At 40.4% G+C, this 22,633-nt stretch overlaps 2 long non-coding RNA genes across 2 annotated transcripts in view; one reads left to right on the forward strand and one right to left on the reverse strand.

The window, feature by feature from the left end:
* LOC134737742 (uncharacterized) overlaps positions 1-10,184 on the forward strand; it is a 26,425-nt gene extending 16,241 nt beyond the window's left edge. Inside the window, exons 3-4 of the long non-coding RNA XR_010122944.1 lie at positions 3,956-4,078; positions 10,107-10,184. This is a non-coding gene — a long non-coding RNA (uncharacterized LOC134737742). The remainder of the gene's footprint in view (positions 1-3,955; positions 4,079-10,106) is intronic.
* LOC129031071 (uncharacterized) overlaps positions 1-21,201 on the reverse strand; it is a 27,955-nt gene extending 6,754 nt beyond the window's left edge. Inside the window, exon 1 of the long non-coding RNA XR_008500933.1 lies at positions 21,060-21,201. This is a non-coding gene — a long non-coding RNA (uncharacterized LOC129031071). The remainder of the gene's footprint in view (positions 1-21,059) is intronic.
* Between the last annotated feature and the right edge of the window lie 1,432 nt (positions 21,202-22,633).

Below are 22,633 nucleotides of genomic sequence, written 5' to 3' on the forward strand. Positions count from 1 at the left end.
ACCCCAAAACAAAAGATTATATGTTCTTCTCATTGCCACATAGCACATACTCTAAAATCAACCACATAATTGTACATAAAACAATCCTCAACAAATGTTAAAAAGCCAAAATCAACCAAAAACGCTCTTGGACCACAGCATAATAAAAGTAGAAGTCAAGACTATGAAAATCACTCAAAACTGTGCAATTACATGGAAATTCAACAGTCTACTCCTGAATGACTTTTGGGTAAATAGTGAAATTAAGGCAGAAATCAAAAAGTTCTTTGAAAATAATGAGAACAAACATACAGCATACCAGAAATCCCTGGGACACAGATCAGGCAGTGTGAAGAGGGAGATTCATAGCACTAAATGTCCACATCAAAAAGTTAGAAAGATCTCAAATTAACAACCTAACATCACAACTGAAAGAATTAGAGAAGCAAGAACAAATCAGAAAAAGCCCAAAGCTAGCAGAAGACAACAAATCACCAAAATCAGAGCTGAACTGAAGGAAATCAAGACACAGAAAAAAAATTCAAAAGATCAACCAATCCAGGAGTTGGCTTTTTGAAAAACTTAATAAGCTAGACCACTAGCTAGACTAATAAAGAAAAAAGATAAAAGATTCAAATAAACACAATTAGAAAAGATGGAGGGAATATTACCACTGACCCCACAGAAATAAAAACAACCATCAGAAACTACTATGAACACCTCTATGCACATGAACTGGAAAATCTAGAAGAGATGGGTAAATTCCAGAACACATACACCCTCCCAAGACTGAACCAGGAAGAAATTGATTCCATGAACAGACCAATAATGAGCTCCAACATTGAATCAAAAATAAATAGCCTATCAACCAGAAAAAGCCCAAGACCTTATAGATTCACAGCTTAATTCTACCATATGTACAAAGAAGAGCTGGTATCATTCTTACAGAAACTATTCCAAAAAATTGAAGGGGAGGGACTCCTCCCCAACTCATTCTACAAGGCCAGCATTATCTTAATACCAAAACCTGATGGAGACATAACAAAAAAAGAAAAGCCAATATCCTTGATGAACATTGAGGCAAAAATCCTTGCAAAATACTTGCAAACAAACAAAATACTTGCAAACTGAATCCAGCAGCACACCAAAAAGCTAATCCACCATGATCAAGTAGGGTTCATCCCTGGTATGCAAGGTAGGTTCAACACATGCAAATCAATAAATGTAATTCATCACAGAAACAGAACTAAAGACAAAAACCACATGATTATCTCAACAGATTCAGAAAAGGCTTTTGATAAAATTCAACACCACTTCATGTTAAAAACTCTCTCAGTAAACTAAGTATTGAAGGAATATACCTCAAAATAATAGAAGCCATCTATGACAAACCCACAGCCAACATTATACTAAATGGGCAAAAGCTGGAAGCATTCCCCCTTGAAAACTGGCACAAAACAAGGATGCTCTCTCTTACCACTTCTATTCAACATAGTATTGGAAGTCCTAGCCAGAGCAATCAGGCAAGAGAAAGAAATAAAGGGCATCCACATAGGAAGAGAAGAAGTTAAACTATCTCTGTTTGCAGATGACATAATTGTATCTCTAGAAAACCCCATAGTCATGGCCCAAAAGTTCCTTCAGCTGATAAACACCTCCAGCAAAGTTTCAGGATATAAAATCAATGTACAAAAACCACCAGCATTCCTATAAACCAAAAACAGACAAACCAAGAGCCAGAAAGGCAATCCCATTTAAGATTGCCAGAAAAAAGAATAAAATACCTAACAGCTAACCAGGGAGGTGAAAGATCTTTACAATGAGAATTACAAAAAGAAATTAAGACACAAACAAATAGAAAAACTTCTCATGCTCATGGATAGGAAGAATCAATATCATTAAAATGGCTATACTGCCCAAAGCAATTTACAGATGCAATGCTATTCCTATCAAACTACCAATGACATTCTTCACAGAATTAGAAAAAAAAACTATTTTAAAATTCATATAGAACCAAAAAAGAGCCTGAATAGCCAAGGCAATCCTAAGCCAAAAGAACAAAGCTGGAGGCATCACATTACCCAGCTTCAAACTGTATTACAGGGCTACAGTAACCAAAACAGGATGGTACTGGTACAAAAACAGGCACATAGACCAATGGAACAGAAAAGAGAGCCCAGAAATAGGCCACACGTCTATGATCACCTGATCTTCAACAAAGACTGGAAAAAAAAAGAAATGAGGACAAGACTCCCTTCAATAAATGGTGCTGGGATAACTGGCTAGTCATAAGCAGAAGATTAAAACTGGACCCCTTCCTCACACCATACACAAAAATCAACTCAAGATGGATTAAAGACTTAAATATAAAACCCAAAACTATAAAAAGGCAACCTGGAAGACAACCTAGGCAATACCATCCTGGACATAGGAACATGCAAAGATTTCATGACAAAAACACCAAAAGCAATCACAACAAAAGCAAAAATTGACAAGTGGTATCTAGTTAAACTTAAGAGCTTCTGCACAGCAAAAGAAACCATCAACAGAGTAAACAAACAACCTACAAAATGGGAGAAGATATTGGCAAACTATGCAACTGACAAAGGTCTAATTTCCGGCATCTGTAAGGAACTTAAACAAATTTACAAGAGAAAAATAAACAACCTCATTTAAAAAAATGGGCAAATGACATACACAGATACTTTTCAAAAGAAGACATACATGTGGCCAACAAGCATATGAAAAAAAGCTCAATATCACTGATGATTAGAGAAATGCAAATTAAAACCACAATGAGATACCAACTCATATCAGTCAGAATGGCTATTATTAAAAAGTAAAAACGTAACAGATGCTGGCAAGATTGCAGAGAAAAGGGAACACTTATACACTGTTGGTGGGAGTGTAAATTAGTTCAACCATTGTGGAAGGCAGTATGGCGATTCCTCAAAGAGCTAAAAGCAGAACTACCATTCAACCCAGCAATCCCATTGCTGGGCATATACCCAGAGGGATATAAATTATTCTACCATAAAGACACATGCATGCAATTGTTCACTGCAGCACTATCCACAATAGCAAAGACATGAAATCAACCTAAATGCCCATCAATGATAGATTACATAAATAAAATGTAGTACATATACACCATGGAATACTAAGCAAGCCTTAAAAAAAATGAGATCATGTCTTTTGTGAGAACACAGATGGAGCTGGAGGCCATTATCCTTAGCAAACTAACACAGGAACAGAAAACCAAATACTGCATGTTCTCACTTATAAGTGGGAGCTAAATGATAAGAGCTTATGAACACAAAGAAGGAAAGAACAAACACTGGGGTCTACTTGAGGGTTGTGGGTGGGAGGAAGGAGAGGAGCAGAAAAGACAACTATTGGGTACTAGGTTTAATACCTGAGTGATGAAATAATCTGTATGACAAACTCCCATGACACATGTTTACCTATGTAACAAACCTTCACACGTACCCTCAAACCCAAAATAAAAGTTTTTTTAAAAAAGGAAAAGACTATATGCACAGAGTGAAGTATTATGATACTAGCACCTAAAATTCTCATATCATATTAATAATAATGGTAGCTGCTATTCCCTGGTACTATTTTCCAGGCGCCTTTATACACATGACCATATGCAGTCCTTCTAACGACCTTAGATTATTTACTTGCAATAAGCCTTATTTCAGAACAAATTTAAGGGAACTAAGAACCCCGTTAAGTTGGCACAGTTATCTCAATTTTATGATGAAGACATTGAGGCTTATATAGTTTTAATCAATTGCCTGAGGCCACGTAGCCTGCAGTGGCAGAGCCATATTCAAACCCAGCCCCACGCTGTAGGCTATAGGTCAACTGTACACACATCATCCCAAAGCGTGTCCCAACTGAGTCGACAACGGCTTCACTGGTGCACATTTTTGTTCCCTTCTGGCAGTTAATTGGTCTGTGTTTTCTGCAGGCGATTTGTGTGGGTCAGATTTTCTGCACTGTGGCTGCTGACAGACATGATCATGCCAAGCAGGCCACAAAAGCGGTGAAGATTGTGTACCAAGACGTGGAGCCTATAATTGTGAACATTCAGGTAACGTCAACATCTGCTCAGTCTTTTGGTCATTTGGCAGTGAGTCTTTCCAGAAACTTCCAGAACATGTGCTACCATGGTACTTGTGAAACTTTTTATCTTGTTGCATTTCCCTGCTGCTATGGAGATGGTATATATTCTCTTGTAAGTTTCAGTCTGCCTTTCTCTTACCACCAGATACTTCTAGCTGGAAATGTGTCCTCTTAGCCCACAATAGATCCCTAATTGTGCTCACTGCCCCTAAATACACCTGAAATGCTTCTGGTTTTCCCAACAGGAAAGTCCTAAATTCCAAACTTGACATTCGAATCTTAGGAAGTTCAAACCCTGGCCTCTTAGGTGGATTTTAACATTTGCAAGTTTGAAATGTATTTCCCTTAGCTCCTGTCCCAGGTTCCAAGTTCCCTGGTCCTTCATGGCCCTCAAGTCTTCTTGCTCAACATGGAAAAAACTGCACACTCTCCAACAAATATGGAGCATGTGCTCTTTCCCTGGGCTTTTCTGCACTTTTTGCCAGCTTCCTAGGTGCTGTGGTTCTTTTTTGCACATTCCTGATGGAGCCACTAAAGAGAGAAATAGCATTATTACCTAGAGGAAGAACGGTGATAGGAATTACTTGCATTACATTGGCAGGATGGACGCCCTTCTGTCACCTAAGGAAAGAAACTAAAAATTTATCCACAAATAAATACAGTGGAATTGAATCTCACGTGAAGTCAGGTTCTAAGCAAACATAAAGAATGATCAAACTCGACCTTAACATACTACCCCACTACACCAAGATAAACCAGATAAAGAGTATTAAAAATTAAAAGGTCAAAAGTAAAATCCAAAAAGCATAGAAACAAAACATGGGAGAACTCAATAGTATTTCTATGAGTCAAACTCAAAATTCCTTAAGAGAAAAAGTTAATAAATTAAATTACATAAAATAGCACACTTCTGCATAAAGAAAAAATATAGTAAGCAGTCAAAACACAAGCATCAACTGGCAAAAATATTTTCAAGGCACACCACAGCCATCAGGCTAATTTCCTAAGTATATAAGGATTTTCTAGAAATCAAGATGAAAAAGCCAAAAGAAAAATAAGCAAAGAATGCAAGCAGACAGCTCGTGGGAAAAAATATAAATAGCCCTTATATATAGGAAGAAGATATGGTTTAGCTGTGTCCCCACCCAAATCTCATGTTGAATTGTAGTTCCCATAATCCCCATGTGTTGTGGAAGGGACCTGGTGGGAGGTAGTTGAATCATGGGGGTGGTCACCTCCATGCTACTCTCATGCTCTTATGATAGTGAGTCAGTTCTCATGAAATCTGATGGTTTTATAATGGGCTTTCTCCCCACTTTCCTCTGCACTTCTCCTTCCTTCTGCCATGTGAAGAAGGACATGTTTGCTTCCCCTTCTGACATGATTGTAAATTTCCTGAAACCTTCGCAGCCATGCTGAACTATGAGTCAATTACACTTCTTTCCTTTATGAATCACTTAGTCTTGGGTATGTCTTTATTAAGAGTGTAAGAACAGACGAACACAGAAGAGATGCTTGGTCTTACTGAAAATGGAAGAAATTTAAGTTAAAACTTACAATGAAATGCCATTTTTAATTTATCAGGTTGGCAAACATACAAAAGTTTGACAATATATTCAGTTGCCAAGCTGCAAGAAAACAGGCAATCTTGTCTCACTGATAGGAGTATAAATTGGAACAACCTGTATGAAGGGAAATTTAGCAGTATCTGTCAAAATTCCAAATGTATGTAGCCTTTAACCAGCAACCCAACTCTGAGAATTTATCCTGTAGCTTAGCTTGTCTATCTGTGAAATAATGTGTTTCCAAAGTTATTCTTTGCAGCATTGTTTGCAATAGTAAACTACTGGAAACAACTCAGGTATCCATTCATCTATACAATGATATTCTATGTAGCTGTATTTATATGTTATATATACAGCTACATAGAATTCCGTTGTATAATACATATAATTCTATGTAGCTGTATATATAACATACAAATACAGCTACATAGAATATAGCTTTATATATTATAAAATATATAAACAGAATGAGGGTTGGGCATGGTGGCTTATCTCTGTAATCCCAGCATTTTGGGAGGCCAAGGCGGGTGGACCACCTGAAGTTAGTAGTTCAAGACCAGCCTGACTAACATGGTGAAACACTGCCTCTACTAAAAATACAAAAATTAGCCGGGCATGGTGGTGCATGCCTGTCATCCCAGCTACTTGGGAAGCTGAGGCATGAGAATCACTTGAACCCAGTAGGCAGAGGTTGCAATGAGACGAGATTATGCCACTGCACTCCAGCCTGGGCAAGAGAGTGAGACCTCATCTTAAAAAAAAAAAAAAGAATGAGGACATTCTGTAAACACAGCTATAGAAACACCATCAAGACCAAGTTATACTGACAAGTGAAAGGCAAAATGCAAAAAAAGTGTACAACGTGAAGAGGGTGATAATATAGATCCATATTTACTTGTGTTCGCATAGAGAAACTCTGGGAGAACACACAAGAAGCTAATAATGTTGGTCACCTTTGGAGAGAATGAGTGGAAACTAGACAGAGGGAAATGGGTGTGGGCAAGACTCCACTGATTATATTCTGATTCTGTCCCATTTTTTTTTTTTTTTTTTTTTTTTTTTTTTTTTTTTTTTTTTGGCAGACTTCAACATTTATTATAAAAATTGTCAACAAACAATGGATAGCAATCTGATAAAGGTGATCTACTAAAACAAAACAACAGCAAACTACAATTAACATTACATGCAATTGTGATAGATTGAATGCTCCATCCAAAATTGGCAAGAAGACAAGAATGTTTGATTATACTCTGTCCCATTTTTAAACCATTTGAATGTGTTATCTAATTTTGAAAAAGAAATTCTAAAAATAACCTTGAAAAATTCCTTAAATTGTTCATAAAGTACAGAACATAAGCACACTAAAGCTTGAGAAAAACTTGACTAAAATAAGCAACAAAGGTTAAGTTTCTATACAGGTCTAGGTATTGAAATCATTCTCTTGTAACTTACCCATCAAATTCCTAGCTAACAGTGGAGGATGTGTGGAGAATTCTGAAGTCTGCTTCCAGAGTTCAGACTAACTTAATATTAAGCCTCCATAATAGATTGTGAGTATTAAAGGAGATAGAGGAGTCCCAATGTCACTGAAGGTTGAAGTTCATAGGTAAGTTAAATATGCATATGTGGGGCTCCTCTAGGGTGATCATATTTTCTGAACTGTGCCAGGCCAGTTGTGGTCTGAGAAGTGCAGCTGTACCCATGGAGGCACTAGGACATCATGTTTGAAATCTGTGCTGTCCTGTGGTTTTCAGTGTGAGGGATGTAGAGGTGACCAATGTTGGAAATCTTGAATTGCACAACACTTTTAATAGCATTTGGTAGCTATAATAAAAATTATACCCACCAAACACATGGCAGAAGGAGGTAGGTGGGGAAAGAGAGACAGAGGTAGAGAGAAAGCCTGAGGATGGAATCTTTAGTGATTCTTTCAGTTGAAGTTATTATTAAATTCTCACTTCTATCACCTAGAGAATTGCACCTGTAACCGCCCAATGGGTTCACCTTGCCCCCTGCCTAGACAGAGCCAATTTATCAAGACAGGAGAATTGCGATGGAGAAAGAATAATTCACACAGAGCTGGCTGTGTGGAAGACCAGAGTGTTATTATTACTCGAATCAGTCCCCTCGAGCGTTCGGGGGATCAGAGTTTTTAAGGATAATTTGGTGGGTGGGGGAAGGACAGTGAGTTGAGAGTGCTGATTGGTTGGATCAGAGATGAAATCATGAGAAGTTGAAGCTCTCCTCTTCTGAGACAGTTCCTTGGTGGGAGCCACAGGATCAGATGAGCCAATTTATTGATCTGGGTGGTGCCAGCTGATTCATCAACTGCAGGGTCTGCAAAATATCTGAAGCACTGATCTTAGAGGCAGTTTAGGGATGGTCAGAATCTTGTAGCCTCCAGCTGCATGACTCCTAAATCATAATTTCTAATGTTGTGGTTAATTTGTTAGTCCTACAAAGGCAGTCTACTCCCCAGGTAAGAAGGAGGTTTGTTTTGGGAAAGGGCTGTTATCATCTTTGCTTTAAACTATAAACTAAGTTCCTCCCAAAGTTAGTTCAGCCTATGCCCAGGAAGGAATGAGAACAGCTTAAAGGTTAGAAACAAGGTGGAGCCAGTTAGGTTAGATCTCTTTCACTGTCTCAGTCATATTTTTGCAAAGATGGTTTCAAACCTGATAATTCCCAGATGTCTCACGGGGTATGAATTCAAGGGCTGCTCATATATAGTTTTTTGATACCAGGTCAACTTAAAATTTGTATTTATGGGTTGATTACTAAATGGTTCACCAAATCTTTCCAATTGCCCTGATTCTTCTCTGCACTACCTCCAGCTTCTTGAATGCAAACAAACTTTATTTCTCAATACCTTTGTTTATTCATAGATTTCTGAAGTTTTTCCTTCATAGTTAGGTAAAAAATTGTTTTTTTAAGATTTGTATTCTCCACTCTTTCCCTCACTTCTCCCCTCACATACACCCATTTATTCTTCATAGCTGAAGTCCCTGTGGGTTTTAATGAAGACTCTTTCAACTCAGTGGGTGCTGAGTTGTGGCTTGGGGTTTAATATCTCTAGTAAATAGATGAAAAGAAATACAGCTGTTTGGGTGTCACTGTTGAGAAACAAGTTTCTATATGTTCTGTAAAGTCAACCCTGCCCCCAGGCAGTTTCATTACAGAAACAGGTTCACCCATAGATAAGATCTCATTATTTATCCTTATCTGATGATGGAGTCCTTGCTCAAGTCAATAATAATTCGCTTCTAGGTCTTGAGAACACACTGATTTGGGCAGGAAACAGAGTAAAGGTGTAGGAAATTTTTAATTGCGTATAATTACTCAATTATCATGTGTTTAATAATAACGGCCTGTGGAAACTTGGCCAAATTATGATTCTTTGAAATCAAGACAGGAAAGAGCAGAAAGATAGATATCATATAAAGAATGAGAGTTGCCTTCCCTTAAACTTCCTCCTGCCTTGCTGCTGCAGGCTATACATCACCACAGCTTCCCTCCGGCCCACCTGCTTCCCCTCCAGCCCCTCCTCTTATCTTCAGGTCATGTGGACTTCTGATCCTGCCTGGTCCAACTCGGGATCACTTTTATTTTTTCCCTCTGGATGGTGCATAGCTCCCTCTGACTTTATTTTCTGCCAACTCATTTATATAAGGTGCTAATGCTAATATCTAAGAGGGAGGAGTCTTGGGTGACCCTCTGTGGCACTCTAGGGACTGCTGAGCAGAGGATAATGAGGATCTCAGTGTGACCATCTTAATTACATTTTGTAATGCAATCTATCATTAATAAATTTTGGAAAGCGATACCAATTTATTTCTCCAGCTGGAGCTTTGTAGGCATTTATAGAATTTTCTCTAGTCTGTACCCCCAAATAGATAAAGAAATATATTTTTTTCTGGAAATTGGGGGAAATGACAAGAAATTTATTTTTTGGTGAATGAAGTTTTGCTTTTTGTGTGTGATCTGTGTAACCTTCTGAGGATCTTCTGGCCATTTGTATAAATGAAAAATCTGGCCACTAAAGGTAATCATGAAGGAATCACAGAAACAACAAACTCCAGAGGGTTTGAAATTCCCAAATTACTCAGAGAAAATCCAACGAATAGCTATGGATGACCACTCAGAAACTGAGGATTAGGCACAAAAATAACCACAAAGAATGCTCTATCATGACTTCTAAAACAGAGCGACAGCAAAGGAGCTCCTTAAACATACAGATTGCTTCCTAGCTGCCTGGTTTATTATGAAAAAGTAAGAAATCCATGGCTTCCTGCTCTTTCCTGGGTGGTTCTACTCTTTGTCTCTTACTTGTGTAGTCAAGGGGATCACAGCTGTCCCTGAAACATCCCACAAACCTGAACTTGAGATCTCAAATCACTTAAAGTTGTGATCCTGGTTTTGTTTTCTCCCCAGATCTGGCTGCCCAATCCATTTTATTCTGGAACATGGGGACAACATGTTGATAACTGGAGGATGGCACCCACTACCTGGGACATATAAGGTGAGCAAATAGGAAAGCCACCACATGCAGCACAAATTCAGTGATTCGCTAACTTGCCGTTTCAAATATCTGCAGAGCCCTATGCTCACCCACACGTGATTGCTGTACTTTTTTATTAAGTTTTAGCACTGCACTTTGTGACTGTCAAATCACTGCCCATAGAAGATATGGGAACATTTATGTAGAGGGTGAAAGGCTGAAAGCAAGACAGAAGTGTGGGCAGAGGCCTTAGCATTTGAAGATCTCCCCATTTCTGGGGGCATCCAGAATACAGACATGTTAAGGATTTGGAGTGATGCTTGTTCAGACTTGATTCATCCTATATAGTCTCAATCTAGCTATAGAAAGCTCCCACTTGGCTGAAGGAGATTTTCTGAAAGCTTCAGCCCTGTGGAATATAACCTGGAATCTAGAAGGGAGCAGAACATACTGCTTAGAACCTAAAATAAGGATCACAAAGCTCCAGCACTAAACCCCAGGGGTTTCAGTTCATAAGAGACCTTTTGTTCTCATACAGAGCTTTAACAACTCTAACTCACAAGCATGGACAGTTTCTCACTCCACTGTTTGATTAGAATCAAATCCCTGCTCAGATATCATCTTCTCTAGGAGACCTCCCCAACGCAGCCCTGGCTCCTTATAGAATTGAGTTTGTTCAGTCAGCACCACAATTACAGAGTACTTCCCGAGTGCCAGGTGCTATCCACCTCTGCCTCCCGGGTACCTGGTGCAGACTCCTAGCCTTTAACATCTCATTCTGCTCTGCCAGATGACTGGTTTCTTACGTGGGAAGGTTCCTTTCTTTGCATTTCTATTTTCCTAGATCTTGCGCATAAAAGGTGCTCAATAAATACATGCTGAAATGAAGTGTGCAACAACCAACACACTCTAAGGGAGTCAGAGGGTCCGGCAGGAAGAGGGTCAAATAAGCTTGCTTTCCTTGGAGTGGTCTTTCATTCAACAGATAAAACATCTGTGCTGGGACCTTTAAGAGAATCTACCAGAAAGTATCAATTGATCCAGCCAGAGCAGTGAGGGGATTGAGAACCATGTCATTAAAACTCAGTGTGCTTGGTCTGAAGAAGAAAAGAGCTCACGTGCAGTGTGGGCCAGTCTCAGCTGACAAGGAGGAAGGACTGCATACGTGGATGCCTAAAACATGCAAGACACAGTGACTGGTCAACTCAGGATGGAATCCCCCATCCCTCCCGTCTCACTCCTGTCCCCTCCCTGCATGTCTAGCCTGGGGCTCTCGATGTTGGATTTCACTCCCTCCCCCTCCCCCTTTGACAGCTCCTGCTGCCACACCAGAGCTCCCTGACACCAAGTCCTGGCGGCAGCCCCATCTTCACCTTTCTGATGCTTGATTAGGCAGCCCAGACCCCCACTCCTGCCCAGAATGCTGCCCCTCCTCAAATTTCTGAAAAGCTGTGGAAAGAGGGAGTAGAGCCATTCACTGCTCTGATGGGAGGCACAGCTAGAAAAGAGGATACAATAGGAAGGTGGGATTCCACATTGTGTGAGAGCTGGCCAACACTGGAATGCCTGGCTTCCAGATGCTGTTCCTGCCAACAGGAAGGGATGCCCTAGGCAGCTTTCAAATTGTTTTACCGTGGCCCATAAAATGCACCTTATGATGGGACCCAGCACATGTGCATGAACACACACACACACACACACACAGAGAGAGATAGACAGAGAGAGACAGAGAGAGAGAGAGGGAGAGAAGGAGAGAGAGAGATAGACAGAGAAACAGAGAGAGAGAGAAAGAGGAGGCGGGGAGAGAGAGAGAGGGAGAAAGGAACGAAATTACACAGGACAACACTTATTTGACTACATGTCATGCACTGACACACCTTCTCTGCACTGCTTTCCTCTCCCCTCCTTTCCTCCTCCCTTCTCTTCTATTTATTCTTTTAACTATACTGGTCCCAAATGAATTTTCACACCTTACTAGTGAATCACAAAGGACAGTTTGAAAACCACTGAGCAAGATGGTATTTCTATAGCGGTGGCCACAGAACACCTGCATCAGAGCCTTGGAGAGGCTTGGTTAAAATGCAGACTCCTGAGCCTCACCCAGACCTCCTGAAGCTGAAAAACTGGAAATATATATAATATATATTTTAGTGGGGAGAAATCTACAGACAACAACAATAAATCACGAGCAGAAATGTTGATGTCTTCTCTGTAATTCCAGTGTGGTTTTGTAGGAAGGACCAAGCAATCTGAGCTTATTTTTCTAGAAGTTGTAGAGCAATTTCAAGGAAATTACAGAGGAAGACCCAATACCCACAGAAACTGTTTCACCTTCTCATTCATGTAACAATGCATTCACCCATCCAGCATCCATCCACCCATCCATCCATCATTCCATCCATCCATCTATCCATCATTCCATCCAAACATTATGCTAGGAGGAATAAAGAGAGGAATAAAGAAATGGCTAAGACATGGGTGTAGTTTACAGCCTGCAGTGAGGAACCCTAAAGGGAAATCAACAATTTCAACATAGTGCAACTGTGCTGAGTTAAGAATCAGGAGTGGATGGTGCAGTGTAGGTATTGGAGGTCAGGGAAGCCTTCCAGAAGTAATGCTTAAGGATCACACAGAAGCATGACAAGAGATGTTAAATGGGATTGTGACTTAAGGCAGTCCTCAAATGATCTGTACATTAGAACTGTGGTGTTTTAAATATCAGTTTTCCTTGTGGACTTTCTTTGTTATCAGTAATTCTTCATCAACCAATAGCACCATAGCTGCTAGAGCAAAAGAAAAGAAATTGCTAAACCAGCAGCAAAACTTCTGGAATTACTAAGTTATTTTCTAAAAATTAGTATCAATAGATCTTGGTAAATTTTTTTCAGCCTTACAAGCATTTCTGAAAATTACCTGATGATAAAACATCTTTGGATATCCAACTGAGAATTTCTTGGGGATAATGACAATTCCTCTTTCCTTCCAATAATTCCACTGGTTAAATTGTTCTACAGTTTTTTTCCTGCTGTAGTATGAAGAATTTTTCATACATTTCTCCAGCATCTTATCAGATCCTTTGGATCAAATTCTTGCTTGTGAATTGTCTTATCAACCATTTTGCACATGTTTATCTCTAACCTGGCAGACGAAAATGCCAAACTTCACAAGATGCACAGTGAGTCCATAGTAGACACTAGCTGTGGAATATTGTAGAATCAGCAGGAAAGAACACTTTGAGAATAAATTAAGCATTTAAGTGACAATGCAACTTTCAGAATGGAAAGACTGTTCTTTTATTTATTTAAAGCCTTTTTTTTTTTGATGACCAGTTACTTTTAGAATGGGACAGAGCAGACCAGTGGGCAGGGGTACTTTCATTCTCCATCTTGTACCTTTCTAAAATGTTTAATTTTTTTTAAGTATACACCATGTTCATTTCTCCCCCTATGAAATCTTTGAGGCCAGATATATTTTGGGATTCTAAATTTTTCTGATTTTAAAAGATCATATGACCTCTATACTATTTATTAAAGTCCTCAGCAGAGTCTGGGGCAACATGCCACATTCAAGCATGGTAATATTTCTGCAGTGAAGTGTATGATTACTTAAACCAAGTAAGATTTTTTAAAGACTATGAATCTCTCATTGGATGAGATCAGGACAAGTTTCTCCATTAAATAGGTGCTCAGGATTTTTGAAATTCAGAATTGCAGGTAACAGACTGGGGCCTTATATTAGCACTATTCAACTTTTCTCATAATAACCCAGGGTGTGAGAGCAATGAGATTATGGACAAATGAGATTTTGTTTTTTATATTTTGCTGTATTTTATTCTATAATTCTTTGCAAGATTTTTAGTCCCCAGAAGCAATTGAGAATAATATGTTCAGAGGAACAAGGAGAAAGAATTCACGAGGACAGAGTGTTCCTCCCCAAATGACAACTAAGGGCAAAGAGGGTCTGCTCCAACAAAAACAAGCTCCAAATTCTACTAGTTGTTAACAATTTAGGCCAATTTGCTACTGCTTTGCAGAGTTGGAACTGCAGAGAGAGGCACTCTCCTTATTGAATTCAACCTTACACTAGGAGAGACTCAGAAAGGAGGACAATGCCAGCGGGCTTTCAAAGTCTAACCAGTTAATGCCGCTGAAAATGGCAAGAGGCCGCTGCAACAGCTGATGACCACATTTCAACAGTAAGGGACTCGTTTAGGCTTTTCTTTGTTTCACAGATTTCATGGGACAGCAGCTTTGCTATTCTCAGGTGGCACACACCTTTGGATGAAACCACTGGTCCTATACCAGTGAAACTGTAGCTTTATTTTGTGGCTTTTGCTACTTCATTTGTGACTGCCTTACTGTCAAAAACTCACATACAGATGGCAGAAAGAACAGATTTCTAATTTTATTTCCAGGCTGCTGCTCTAGTTCATATCTACACAGATGGTCTGTATTAGTTGGTCATGGCAGAGCTGAATTGGGACAAGGTATTAACACCAAAATGACACAGGTGAAAGAGGTTGTTTCAGTTTTGCCATCAGCCAGAATTGGACTTAATAAAATACTCCCAGACTGCACAATATCACCTTTGGGCTTTGTGATGCAATGACTAGAATTACTCACAGCGTCCCTAGGAGCTCATTCTGAATTACCTGGAAATAAGTCAACTGGAATTTGGGAAGAGGGCTTCACCTCCCTTCTCTAGTGGGAGGGGCTTCACCAAAACTCAGCTTCCCAGGGAACCAGTGGCTCCTCACCCTTGACTGGAGCAGCTGTAACTTTTCATGGGCTCCAAAGTTCAGTGAGGGGTGGCAGCATTCCCAGACAACTCCTGTGTATTAATTATACATATATTTGAGTATCAATTGCACCCCAAATCCAGACTTCCTGGTGCCAGACAACTTGTTCATTCCCCAATCAAGTCCACTTTCTCAAGCTTACTCTATGAAAAGGGCACCCATGATAGGGTCGGGGTCCCCCCTCTAGAATGCAGACCCACACTAGGACCCAAGACCTCCTCACTTGAGAACAGAGTTCTCCCCAGGCTGCCCTCTTGGAAGAACAGAGGGCAGAAGCCTTACTGAGCCAAATGTCCTGGTATCTGGAGAAGGGCAAGCTCAACATCTCATTCTGAGAGGAGACAAGTGGAGATATCCTGGTTTGGTCAGCTGAACTTGAAGACCAAAGCCAAGAGTAACTCATTCAATGCTGGTTACTCAGTGACCCAGGTTCCAAGCAAGTCTCTCACAAAGCTTTAATGAGTACCTGCCCCTAGAGTAAAGTAATGAAGACAATACTGAGTGCTGTACAGTCACGCCTCACTTAATGACAGGGATATGATCTGAGAAACACATCTTTAGGTGATTTTTCCATTGTGGGGACATCATAGAGTACATTTTCTTAAACCTAGATGGTATGGCCTACTACACATTTAGGCTATATAGTCTAGCCTATTGTTCCTAGGCTGTAAACCTGCGCAGCATATTACCACACTGAATGCTGTAGGCAATGATAACATAAAGGTAAGTATTTATGTACCCAAATATATCTAAACATAGAAAAGGTACAGTAAAAATCTGGTATAAAAGATAAAAAATGGTACACCTGTATAAGACACTTACCATGAATGGAGCTTGTAGGATTAAAAGTTGCTCTGGCTGGGTCAGTAAGTAGTGAGTGGATGTGAAGACCTAGTACACTAGTGTAGACTTTATAAACACTGCACACTTAGGCTACACTACATTTTTTTAAAAAATATTTAGGTCTGGTGTGGTGGCTTACACCTGTAATCCCAGCACTCTGGGAGGCTGATGTAGGCTGATCACTTGAGTCCAGGAGTTCAAGACCAGCCTCAGCAATAAGCGGAAACCCTGTCTCTACAGAAGAAAATATGAAAATTAGCCAGGCATGGTGGCATACACCTGTAGTTCCAGCTGCTTGGGAGGCTGAGGTAGGAGGATCACCTGAGCCTGGGAAGTGGAGGTTTCAGTGAGCCAAGATCATGCCACTGACCTCTAGCCTGGGCAACGGAGCCAGATCCTATCTCAAAAAAATAAAGTTAAATTTAAAAATAAAGTAATTATGCCGCAACACTATGACAGCTATGATGTCACTAGGCAATAGGAATTTTTCAGCTCCATTATAATCTTGTGGGACCACTGTCATATATGTGGTCCACTGTTGACTAAAACATCATTATGCCACACATGAATGTATTTAAAACAACCCTTCAAAGTAGGTATTAGTGTCCATATAATTCAAACAAAAATACTTTGGAGAGCAAAGGAAGGCATTGACATTAACACAAAGACAACCAATGTAAACAGGGATTGTCCTGGGCAAAGCAGGCTATGTGGTCACCTGGTTCTGGTATCTCCAGGTCACAGACAAGATCCCCACGGCATGGAGAGTATAAGTCATCCACATACTGAGAAGAAGCAGAGCTATTCAATCACAGGGATGTCTGACTCTAAAACTCACATTTCTCTACACACCACGCTGCCTTTCTCTGTGCCTGTGTTCCTGTGTTCACTGCCTGGACAGGGGTTTTCATAGCCTTGCTAAGTATGCAGCAAATCCTAAATGGAACCTCAACACGTAAAACACATAGAAACAGAGCCATTTTGGTTGAACTGGGCAAATGGATCTTGCATTCTATCTGTCCTCCCTCTAGCCTCCATTTTTACCTCCTGGGTGAAAAAGTCCCACCTTGGCACTGGTTCCACAGGGAACACCAGATTCAGCCCCCTGTCCAGAGGTGGAGACAAGCCACATGGAAGGTATCTGCAGGATGCAGGAAGGATGGTGACTGTTGTAGGGTGAGAAACACAGTCGAGTTTGAAAGGTTTCCCCATTTAATTATCTGCCAGTCTTCTGTCCTTTTCCACCTGCAGAATACCTGCCAGACCCTCGTGGAATGCCTTGAACCTATTATCAGATGGAGTGCTAGTGGCACCTGGGAGAAGTGTGTGAGTATCAGGTGTGGCTGAAGCCTGCAGAGCTCCTGTGGGGCCACTGAGTGGAAGCGCCTGTTCCCAGGTATGCTGCATCCCTGCCACTTCCTCCTCCTGTCCTGTACAACTTAGGGCATCCTCTCGCCAGTCATCATGAGCAGGCAGATCACCTGGGCATCAGTTAAAATGCAGATTCTTATTCTGTAGGTCTGAGTGGGGCCTCAGAGTCTGCATTTCTGTCAGCCTCCCAGGTAATGCCTGCACTGCTGAACCACGCTTTAAGTAGCACTCCTGGCTGGTGGATATAAAATGGATAGTATCTCCATCATAAGGAGGTGACTAGGAGCTAGGAAGAAAGGCATTCATATATTTGTCCAGCAATTAAAGATTAGTAAGCTGAGTTCATAAGGAACAGATATAAATCAATCATTCACCTTGCAATCAGATCTTACGAAACAGAAATCTCTGGTTCATCTGGATATTTACTCACACCTGGAGAAATAGCTCAGTAACAGTGTTAAAGCCGTTCATATTTAAATACCACTTAGTGTGTGTCTGGTTATTCACTAAGGAAGATAGAGCCTACATCATCTAAAGTTCACTTTTGGAAATTTGCAGAGTAAAAAGCAATACATTTAAAGGAAGTTCTTGCAGGAGAAGCTGTTATATTGGATTACATTTTGAAAAACATCTTCAGTTAAAGCTACAAATGCTTGCTGTTTTCCATACCTGCATTTCAAACATTCGTGGGGAAAACTGGATAGTCTTCGAGTGGTAGTTCTTGTTCTTCTTTCAGAATAAAGACTTCATTTTAAAACATGACCCAGATTTTTAAAAATTGAGGCAGCAGAAGTTCTGCAAGGCCCCTGAGTATTTAATTAGTGCTGTTAGAAAGTCTCCCTGTGATTTTGAAGTTTTGTGGGAAGCCCTCGGAGCGGTGATGGATGGGATGTGGTAGCAGTAACTTGAGGGATTACCAAACTTACCTCCTTTATCTTTTAGTTTCTCTAAAACTTAAAAATATATACATATTCCAACCAAGCCGAAGCTCCACCCAGACTGGTTCCCCATATATAGAGACAGGAGGATGGAGATCCTTGGTTAGACTTTGTTTGGGGACCCTGAATTTAAACTTCCACCACAGATGTTTACCTTCATCGCTTTTTCCCTTGCTCTTTAAATAGATCCACCAAAGCAGTGACTTAGCAATCATCCTGGGCATCCTTAGCAATCATCCTGGGCAGAGAACCCACTTGGGCACTCTGCTTGTTCACTCAGGAAATAACACTCCCAACAATAAGGAAAATTATGACATCTAGAAAACGGTTATTTTCCCATGTTTTGCTTTTGTCCAGTTGTGTATTTTTCCTTTCATCATATTCTTTTTTGCAGGTTAATGAAGCTTTTGCTCAAAGCATTAGTCTCTCTGCCACTGGATATTTTAGGTAAGAGGTATCTAATACTGTCCTAAAATTATTCCCTTTTAGAATGGAAAAGGAACTTTGAAAAGGTGTGCTCAGTTGTCTATATTTTTAATATTGTCTATTATTATTGATTTTATTTTTTATTGAAAGGTTTTCTTTAGAAAGAGAAATGCTATATTATCAGAACAGGAAGGCAGACAATTTTGAGATGAGTCCCATAATTTCCTTCCTGCAATGCCTTAGTACACATAAACCTGCCACAGGTTTATAGATTTCATATTAAATGATCCTGTGAATAGTGAGAACAGATCAACATAGAGGGATTTTTGCAAAGTTTTCAGTGCTTCCCAGCATGGATTTAGTGCTTATGCCTTTCAGTCTTAGTGTCTAATAGGATGCAGCACTTTGGGCTTTCTAATATTTCTTGCTCTCCAGAAATCTTGCCTTATATCCTGCCTCTTGTGACCCTCTTCTCTTGTCTAATGGGGGATTGGTTATAAAAGCTGTGAGTCAAACCAGGGATGACCAAAACAGCCCCATACAAATAGCATGGGAAGTTGAGCAAGGTATCCCATCAGACATGAGAATTTGTCCAAACAAGCAACAGGGAGATCTCACTGAAAGCAACAAGAAACTAACCATGCTTTTACCATATTGAGCATACATGGGCACATCTCCTAGACTTATTGGGAGGGTGGTCTGGTATCCTGATGGCATCTATAAATACAAAGCTCACATCTGAAGGTAAGTTGGATCTTCTTGAATGGGGAGGCCATGCCTAGTGTCAGTAACCCAGAGGAAGGACGTGAATTTAGGAAACTAGAACTGAGGGAACTCAGATTCTGTTGGTCTCACAGGTCAACCATGGAAGTCACAGGCACCCCTGGCCAGTGGGAATAAATAATAGTAACCATCATGAGGAGGTAGACCAGGAACCAAGAAGAACCCATTTATTGGTTCAACAATTGAAGAGAAGTAAGCTGAGTTGTAAAGATCAATGAAATTGTCTCTTTTTCTAGTCCTTTTGTTTCCTCCTGTCATTTATCCAAGTCTTATATGAACATTCTAACTCTGATCAGTTGGTCTACAGAGAATCAAACCAAGAGTCCTCCGTCCAGTATAAGAAAAAAAGAGGGAAACAGTGCCCTGTTAGGCCAATGTGTCAATGGTAGGATCAGACATAGACCCCAAAGGAAGTGAGTCTTGGGTGAAAGCCAAGGCCGTATGGACCACCCAGTGCCAACTCTGAGGTTCTGAACTTTATTTTTACTAAGAAAAGTGCAATTTCCTCACAGCAGTAAGCAAAAATGGAAAGCTATCCTGGCACACAAGTATAGAATGCCACCAGAGACAAGCAGCTGGAAGAAAAAGCCAGGCCACCAGCAACAGAGACAAAGAACTGTGAGCTTGAGAGGCTATGGCAGATGGCGAGGGATGGACAGTGAGGGAGAAAGAGACTCATATACGACAGAGGCTCAGTAGCTAGACTTAGGACCCAGCCAGGGCTTACTGTAAAATAAGCACTTGGTAACTTTTTTATATCTTTGCCTTGGTAACCAGGAAACTCAAAGTTAAATTTTATGCTTCATTTAGTTTTGGTTGTTGTTGTTGTTGTTGTTGTTTGTAGAGACAGAGTCTTGCTGTGTCGCCCAGGCTGGAGTGCAGTGGCGCGATCTTGGCTCACTGCAACCTCTGGCTCCCAGGTTCAAACAATTCTCCAGCCTCAGCCTCCCGAGTAGCTGGGACTATAGGCGCATGCTGCCACCCCCATTTAATTTATTTTGTATTTTAGTAGAGGCGGGGTTTCACCGTGTTGCCCAGGCTGGTCTCAAACTTCTGAGCTCAGGCAATCCGCCCACCTCGGCCTCCCAAAATGTTAGGATTACAGGCATGAGCCACCGCACCTGGCCAGTTTTTATCATATATAAATTCCTACTCTCTTATTATTCATTTCATCTCATTTGTTGACTGTCATCTTTTACACTTATTTTAATGATTTTACTATTGTATTTGTATCTAATATGAATGCTTTCTATAAATAGACTCATGTAAGGCTTGTTTAGGAAATAAGTGAAATTGAATTAAATACGTATGTCTAACATGAATCTCTTAAGTTTCTCAGCAGATGAAAAAGACCATCCTTATAACAACACTTGTCATACCTGAAGAACATTATTTAGCGAGTTCTTAATCTTCTCTTTACCAGAATTGATCACAAAAATTTTAACTCGTTTTTAGCTTTTGAAACAATGACAAGTTTACAGAAAAGTTGCATGTACAGTACAAAGAATTTTATTTACCCTGAATCATTTGAGAGTAAATTGCTGACCTAATGCCCCAAACCCCTGAACACTTAAGAGTTTAGTCCTACACACTATAAAATATACCCATCAGAATCCAGAAATTAACACCAGTTCACAACTACTATCTAATTATCAGACTCCATTCAAGATTCGCCAATTGTCCCAATCAAGAATTTTATAGCAAAAATATTCAATACAGAATCTCACTTTTCATTTAGTTGTCCTGTCTCTGAGGTGTCCTGGAGTGGGAATCAGATCTCCCCTCTCTCTTTGACATCCATGACTTTGACACTTCGGAAGAGTTTGGCCAGTTATCTTGTCCAATGTCTCCCATGTTGAGTTTGTCTATTGTTTTGTCGTGGTTAGATTGACGTTATGAGTCTTTGTCAGAATATTACAAAAGTGAATCTGTGTTCCCCTTATGGCATCCTGCCAGGTGACACATGACTTCGACATGTCCCACTTGGTTAAGATGGCGTCTACCGGGACTTTCCACAGTGAGGTGGTTTTTCCCCTTCTGTAGTTAATACATATTCTGTGGGGAGGTACTTTGAAACTACGTAAATATATTGTTCCTCATTAAACTTTCTGTTTATTTATTAGTATTAGTATTAGTATTTTTTGAGACAGACTCTCGCTCTGTCACCAGGCTGGAGTGCAGTGGCACAGTCTCGGCTCACTGCAACCTCCACCTCCCAGATTCAAGCAATTCTCCTGCCTCAGCCTCCTGAGTAGCTGGGACTGCAGGTGTGCGCCACCACGCCCAGCTAATTTTTGTATTTTTAGTAGAGACAGGGTTTCACCATGTTGGCCAGGATGGTCTCAATCTCTTGACCTCGTGATCCGCCCACCTCAGCCTCCCAAAGTGCTGGGATTACGGACGTGAGCCACAGTGCCCAGCCTCTGTTTATTTTTTACAAAAGTATGGACTTACAGTTTCCTATTTTATTCAATGGGTGATAATTTGTTACTATTATTATTTACTTAGTTCAATTATTTATTTTATGCCCCAATCCTAACAGCTGATTCCAGGACTAGGGCAGGGAAAGTAAAAAATGAACCTGGAATATTTAATTGTGCGAGAACTCAAGGAAGTATCCAAAGAATAATGGGGACATGTCAAAAGGACACCGAGGTGGGTGGAAGAGGCTCCCACTGGCCAAATCTGGTCATAAATTTTTGCTCTTTGTTTCTAAGAACAGGTTTCCCATCATGTAATCATTTTTATGATTCTTCTTTGGACGCTATTTTATTTTGCTGTATTTCTCCAAACTTAAACATTTCTAAAAGGCCCCTAGAAAGCATCCTGAGATACCATCAGTAGGAGACTGCTTCCTGATCTTTGCTTTTTAAAGTCCTCACAGCATTCTATTTCTGGAATTCACTCTATTGTTGACCTGTGGCCCATTTTGCTTTCTCTCTGAAAGTCAACTTAGATGTGAAACCAAAATATCACCAGAGCCCTCCCCACTTCTTCACTTTCCTTAGTTGCAGAATCATAACAACCGTAGAGGGAACAGAATGTTCAGAGTCTACATGGCGGTCACATTTCCCCCGCAGGCAGGTCTACACAGGAAGCCAGACCAGAACCAGAAGTTCTAACAAACATAGAATTCAAAAGGGAACATCAATAAACTGACTCCTTAGTGCAGTTGTTTCAAGCCAAACTCACATATCCGTTTTACTGTCAGCCGAGCTGGGAAATACCCAAATTTGGCAGGGGTTCCCAGCCCACTGCCAGCACTTACCTCTCTTTCTGTTTTTCTCCCAAGCTCACAAGA

The sequence above is a fragment of the Pongo pygmaeus genome, chromosome 11 (assembly GCF_028885625.2).
Source record: "Pongo pygmaeus isolate AG05252 chromosome 11, NHGRI_mPonPyg2-v2.0_pri, whole genome shotgun sequence".
Lineage (NCBI taxonomy): Eukaryota > Metazoa > Chordata > Mammalia > Primates > Hominidae > Pongo > Pongo pygmaeus.